The sequence below is a fragment of the Gossypium arboreum genome, chromosome 11, assembly GCF_025698485.1.
Source record: "Gossypium arboreum isolate Shixiya-1 chromosome 11, ASM2569848v2, whole genome shotgun sequence".
Lineage (NCBI taxonomy): Eukaryota > Viridiplantae > Streptophyta > Magnoliopsida > Malvales > Malvaceae > Gossypium > Gossypium arboreum.
In genome coordinates, this window is record NC_069080.1 from 67,781,386 (window position 1) to 67,788,806 (window position 7,421).

Sequence of the window (7,421 nt, forward strand, 5' to 3'; positions counted from 1 at the left end):
GCAAGAGAGAAAAGAAAAATGTTCTATTATATTGTCAGGGTTCTTTGGTAAGTTTCAATTTTGAAATTTGGGATATTTTCTTTTAATTTATAATACAAACTCGATTGATTGAGTTTTTAAGGAACTTTTGAAAATTTGGATTTGTTAAATTTATAATACAAAGTGCTCTTCTTTTTCTCCAAACCCACTATTGCTTCTCTCAAATAATTTCAAGTCAAGATTTTACTTTTAACTATAGATAAAACATATATATTATTTTTAGTGATATGGGAAGAAAGGAGTCAACGTTGATCTACATGAAAAAAGAGGGAAAAAAGCAAAGATAGATGAAAATGAAGAGCCCATAAAACAACACAGCAAATGAAAAAACAAGTAGAACCAGAGTGATTGGGTATATTTTTTTTTTTTGTAAAATTTCAAAGACTGTGATATTTTATAAGATTGGATGTGAAAAATTAGCTGCAAAATTTTTTTTTTCCTTGCTACGATTGATTTTTTATATAATTTTTTTTAATTTTTTACAATTATTATTAAGAAAATATTAAAAATATCAAAATGATTTTATTTAACTCCCATGGACCAAATTAGATATTAACCATTTGAATTAATGTGTAATGTTATTTTTTAACGAAAATTAACAGTCAAGTGACAAGAATGTAATAATTTGATAATGTTAATGGCTATTATGTAATTTTTGAAAGTTGAGTGATTGAAATATAATATAAAAAAGTTTAGGGATAGTTGGTGCAATTTTTCTTATTTGTAATTAATCTCTAACTTGTTTTATTATTATTTTGGTACCTAAAAATAGCCTCTAACTTGTTTCATATTTGTGTTTTTTTTTTGTTAAAAAAAAAGGTAACCTATCGAGTTAGTGACCCAACTTTTAGAGCTTTTTCATTTTGGTCACCTCAAAATAAAATCCTTGCAATTTTGCTACCCAACTTTTAGGGAACTTTTATTTTGGTCATCCAACTGTTAATTTCTAGCGACGATTAACTGTACACACTACATCATGTTTATACTTTCATTTTGGTCACCCAGAAATTATCTTTTTTTAGTATTGATTGAGGTAAAAAAAATTAAGGACTAAAGTGAAAAAATGGTAGAAATTAAAATAATGCATTTAAAAATTGTCAAATTATACTTGTTTACTCTTTCCAAAAGCTCTAAATAAATTTTCAATATTTACAATTTAAAATATCAAAATAAATTAAATAAATTATTAGAAATTTTATTATTTGTTAATGTAATATTGAAATTAATTGTTTTAATTAATTGATTTTGATGTTTTGATTTTTAAATTTCAATAATGAAAAAATATAATTTTTGACAATGGGATAAACAAGTATAATTTGACCATTTTTAAAGCATTATTTTAGTTTCTACTAATTTTTCACTTTAATCTTTAATTTTTTTACTTCAATCAATATTTAAAAATGATATTTTTATAACAAAAATAAAAATAGCCACAAAATTAGATAACTCTTATAATAACTCGTATAAAAGTGTAAACATAATATAACATGTAAAATTATAAATTCAATGATTAGTGATTAAAATAAAAATTTCTTAAAAATCAACTGAGTTACTGAAAATGTTTACCCTAAAAAAACCCAGCAGAGTAGGGTTAAAATGGAATTCGAAAGAGCTTGGCGCATTTGGGTTCGGGTGTGTCTGCTGCACCGTTATAATCAGAATATAACCCAATGAAGAAGTGCCACGCAGATAGCTATGCCAGACATATGGAATAAATTTGTGGTCTATCGACCTTTATCATCGCCAACAACGATCCCCACCTTTTATTATTACATTGCAAGTGGTATCCCATATTTCACTAAAGTTGAGCCATACGTCATCTCCATGACGTACTCAACGGAGCACCCAAGCCAGCGTGTCTCTCCTGGGAACACTCCATGAAGCAGCAGTAGCTCATTAAATAGATATAAAAATATAGGAAAAGAATCTATGAAAAATACTATTTCTTACATTTCAGGCATTTTTTTTTTCCATTCAAGTAAGTGTATAAAATGGTTGAATCTAACAAGTTTTCCCCTTCCTAAAGACTATCAAAAGACCAAAGTCCAGCTTTCCTTACAAATGGACTTCTCTCCTAATGGCCACTCAAACCCTAAACCTAATTCTATCTTCTTCCCTGAAAATCCCGATCCGATGGCCGACTTCGAGATCTCTGATTACCTTATTCTTGATGCCGGTGTCTTCGAGGATGATACGTCGGAGAAGGGCATGGGTGTCGCTAATGAAAGTGAAACTAGTGGTGCGAGTGCAACACCAGAACATAGTAACATGCAAAGTGATATATAAACTATATATGCCCAACACTGGGATCTTTCTTTTTCATTTTTTTTTTCCTTCTTGAAAATCCATAATAGAATTAAATTAAGTTAAAGCAAGGCTCATCATCATTAGTTTTATACTTGTTTAGAAAAATAATGGGGATTTTTTTTTCTTTTTCATTATTATCGTGCTTAAAAAATTGTAGAAGATGCAAAAGTGGAGAGAAGAAAAACGAGTTGGGACTGGGACATCGTATTGCATTTAGAATGAAATCAGAGATAGAAGCCGTGGATGATGGATATAAATGGAGGAAATATGGGAAAAAGTCGGTCAAAAACAGCCCCAATCCGAGGTAATTTTTCTAGTAATTCTTCCGCCTTTTTATCTTATTGCATGAAATGGAATAATTTAGTTACTTTCCCCGGTGTTGGAATTTTAAACCACTGGATAGTTTCAATATTTGAGCGGACCCCAAATATGTTTCTTTATATTTGCAACTTCATCATTAATTTCATTTAAAACTTAATTTTCGATCAACTTTAAAACAATGAATTTGGATATGTCTCCATCACCTCTGCATTTTACTTTTTTTTTTATTTAAAAAATCAGTAAATTAGTCTTTCTATATTAGATTAAAGAGTAAATTAGTCATTTCTATTAAATATTTTTTTAATAAATTAATCATTTCTATTAAATATTTTTTCCATTTGTCTTGTTAAAAATTAGTGTAGTTACGAAATACCAAATAGTGACATGGGACATACCTCGTGTACCTCATGCTCACGAATGTGAATTAATTTTTAACAACACAAATAGATAATTTTTTTATAAAAGAATCAATTTGCTCTTTGATCTTATATACAAGGAATAACTTGCCATTTTTAAATAAAAATAGTAAAATGTGATCTGACTCCTAATACACAGACCTTCGTAATACTTTTAACTCAATAATTGTGATATATTTCTTGTTTAAGAAACTAGTTTCAAATATAAAATTATGTTTAAGTTAATTAGTTATTGAGTTTAGTTAATACTTGTAACTATTGATATCACAAAAGATTAGACTTTACAGATGCAAATCTAGGGGGCTTACAAGGGTCTCGCCTTTAAAATGAAAAATTGTTATTTAAGCATTTTAAAAATTTTAAATTTTAAATTAATTAAGGTAAAATTGTACTTTGACTCCCCCAAAAATTATAAAAATTTAAATTAATCTTTTAAAAATTATAAAAATATATACTATAAAAATTTAAAATTTCATTCAACCCCTAAAAAGTTGTTATAGCCATTTATACCTTACCTTTTATCCTTTCTTTCCTTACCCAAAGCTCACAGATTTTTATTCGATAATCTGGTAGCTTTAGTTTTAGGGAAAACATTGCCATAGACTAACATACCCATGAATCAATCCTATCATATCATCGTTGCAAATTACATAATATACGGGTTAAGAGTACATTGAAGTCACTAAACTAACTTACATTATATTTTGTCTTTTTGTTAAAAAATAATTTTATATATTAGATTAAAAATAAATTAATTTTTATATTAAAATTTTATCTAATTATACTATTGAAAATTGATATGATTAATAGAATAATCAAAAATAACGTATTCTATATGGACTTATAAAGATTTGCTTTGAATAATAAAATAGATAAAAACTTTAATATAATCATCAATTTACTATTTAATAATATAGAGATTAATATTTTTTAATAAAAAAATAATATAATTTGACCTCGTAATATAAAAATCTTCAGGACGCCCCGCCCCATCAAAGCAAATTTAAATCAAATTGGCTTCATCATTAAAGTAGACTGCAACTGTAAGAGGCAACGATGACTCCACATACATACATGATACACAGTGTGCTGCTGAGCTATCATCATATGCCCACAGTTGCACCTACTGTATGTACGTGTGCTAGAGTAAAAATGGGACTGTATTATTATGGCAGATGGAAAATAAGCTAAAGCCAAGTGGACTGAAAAAGGGATAGTTGGATAACAAATTAGCCGTGTATGGATGAAATTGGAGTTTGTTTGAGGCATCCATGACCAAAAATGAAAGCTATGAAAAGACTACTCAACAGCTAGCTTTTCTCAAATTTAAAATGCCAAGTGCAGGACCACTCAAAAGCAAATGCTTTACCGCCGCCATAGTTTTCACAGTTTAATATGCTGTATATGGGAGGAGTAGCTCTATATTAATGGAAGGGATCCTTTATTTAATATATATATAAAGGAGCTTTGAGCACAGTTACTTGAGTAGAATACATATAAACTATCATTTAATCATTATAATTTAATTTAAGTTGATGGATAAAAAGCTATACCAGCCTATAGGGTAAGATTTGATACTTTTTTATGGGAAACTTTTTATTTTACAAGCATGATATAAAATATTATCACATGCCATCCATTTAATCTTTCTTGAGGAATTTTTTTAATATGATGTGAGATTCACAATCAAATATCTTATAAACAATTAGTACACATACTATATTATAAAAGTGTGTTGTTATAATATAATTAGAATATTTTAGGAAAACTCAAATTTTCTGTTATTTTATGCAGAAATTACTATAAATGTGTAAGTGGAGAATGCAATGTGAAGAAGAGGATAGAAAGGGACAGAGATTTTAAAAGTTATGTGATAACTACCTATGAAGGTGTTCATAATCATGAGAGCCCATACACGTCTTACTGTAATCAAATGCCTCTTTTGGCTCCTAATGCTTGCATTTCCCAACCTTCTCCTCTCTCCACTTCTTCATCTTCATGGAACCAAAATATAAAAAATAAATTACTTATATATACACTTATATTAAGCCATTGACTCAAGTTTGTGTAACAAGTGCTCAATAGGACATTAATTTAATTGGAAAATTATTAGAATATCTCTTTATATATAAAATAAATTATATTATTATAATAATATTTTTATTTTTGTTACAAAAATTTATAAATTAATAAAAACTCAATATAATAAAATAAATTTTATATATTTAATTTTACTATTTCAATTAAAACCTAAATTTTATATAAACTTTTAATAAATATATTTATTACATACTATTTTTTCAACCACACAATGGATGGATGTGACATTTACCATGCTTCTTCTTAATGATGTTTCTTAGCATGGCCATCTCAGTAGACCCTAATTTTTCCACTATAATTTTTGTAAAATTTAAATTTTACTCGGGGTCTAATAAAATTATAGTCCAAATATTAAAACTTAACTAAAACCCAAAATACCTCAAGCTCAAATATAATTCAAAATAAAAAATAAAAAATAAGAAAATGAAGAAAAAGAAAAAGACCTAACCTCTTCACCCTATGTGCCGCCTTAAGCGCCACCCTAGTCCTCTTTTGTCTACCACTTGTAAAAAGAAAAGATAGTAAATAATAAAAAAAATATTGTAACAAGGCTATAAAAGCCATCCTAAAACCAAATGTAAAGGGGGAGGAGAAAAAGAAAAAAAAACATTGTATTTTCACATAAAGATAAAAAATTCAAAGCAAAAAAATGTTGATTTTAATTTCTTGTATTCCCTTTGTTCATTTTTCATTTTTCATTTTGTTATTTTATTTTATTTTTTATTTTTATATATATATATATATATATATATATATATATATATACACATAATTTAATTGAATTACTTATTTGAATTCCCTTGCAAACATGTTTATATTTTTCCTTTAAATCTATTTATGTATACCATTTGTTCCCCAATTTTAACTTATACTTTGTTTATTTCAAACACTTGCCTATATTACTATTTTTTTAGATACAATGTTTATTTTAAGTTTTATGCTTTATGTATCTTGTTAATTGTTGGTAAGTAAATCTTGTTTCAAAATATTTTGTATAATTATTGATTTATATTATATAGTATGTCATTCAGATATTCTTTTGTATATTCTTACATGCTTGCATTTATATAATTCATTTATGTTACAACTTGCTAATATGTACATTATTCGTTTTAAAATTTTATATAGGTACACATTACTATTACTATGCACATAATATATATTATATATATATATACATTTTTGAATCTTGGTTTTAAATTATTTTGCATAACACTAACTTTAAATTTCCTCTTATAATACTTATTTTGAAGCTCATTTATATGTTAAACTTTATATGCTTTATGTATTATTTATTTTTATTTTTTATTTATTTTACAATCTATTGTAAATTTTTTGCATGTATTATCATTTATATATATATATATATATATATATATATATATATATATATATTTATATATAATTTACCTACTTTTAAATTGTTCAAGTTTATTTGTTTTAACATTTTTATTACCTTTTAAAATATTTTTCTTAAAATAGATTTTATTTAACCATTAGTTAGAAACGTTAAATAGTGTATGTGGTAAGATTATTATCATTGGGCATGTTTCGATTTTCATGTTTGTACTTTTCAAAAATTTGTATAATATATTATTGATATATGTTTTCCATATTTGTTACTTTGTTTGCATCCCCATGTATTATATTATGATTGAGATTGCCAACCTATTTGCCTGAAATCAACCTATTTGCTTGAAATTATTCATTTCATTTTCTTTGCTTCAAATGAATCGAATAAATACGTTGCAAGTTTGTTTCTATAATCACTCCCTTTTAAAAAATAAAAAAATAAAAAATAAAATTTCAAAGCGAGGTAATATTTCGTGTTTGGTAATTCAAGAAATTATGCCCTAAAGTGTTGGGTTTCGATTTTCTGTTTGACCAAATAAATATTCTCTCGAGATTTCGTCCATGTTTTTTTAAATTAAAAATAAGGCAATATTTCGAATTTAGGAAATTCAAGAAAATAGTACCCTAACTTACTAGGTTTCAATTTTTCTTGTTTAACCTAAATAACTAAATATCCTTTTGAAATTTCAAATGCATGAGTTTTGGAAATTATAAAATGATCTTGTATCGAGGATTTGAAATGTTGTGTCCTATCGTGCCGGGTTGCGCTTTTCATTTGTTCAAAACGATCAAGATCCCTTTGAATTTCACTCACGTTTTCTAAAACTCTTTAAAATGAAAGAAATGTTCGATGTTTAGCAATTCGGGAATAGTGCCCTATCGTGT

The 7,421-nt window shown here is 26.3% G+C and overlaps 1 long non-coding RNA gene across 1 annotated transcript; it reads left to right on the forward strand.

The window, feature by feature from the left end:
• The first annotated feature begins 2,519 nt into the window (after positions 1 to 2,519).
• On the forward strand, positions 2,520 to 4,774 carry LOC128284296 (uncharacterized). Its single transcript, XR_008274684.1, has 2 exons — positions 2,520 to 2,650; positions 4,062 to 4,774. It is a non-coding gene; the product is annotated as an uncharacterized LOC128284296 (long non-coding RNA).
• The last annotated feature ends 2,647 nt before the right edge of the window (positions 4,775 to 7,421 follow it).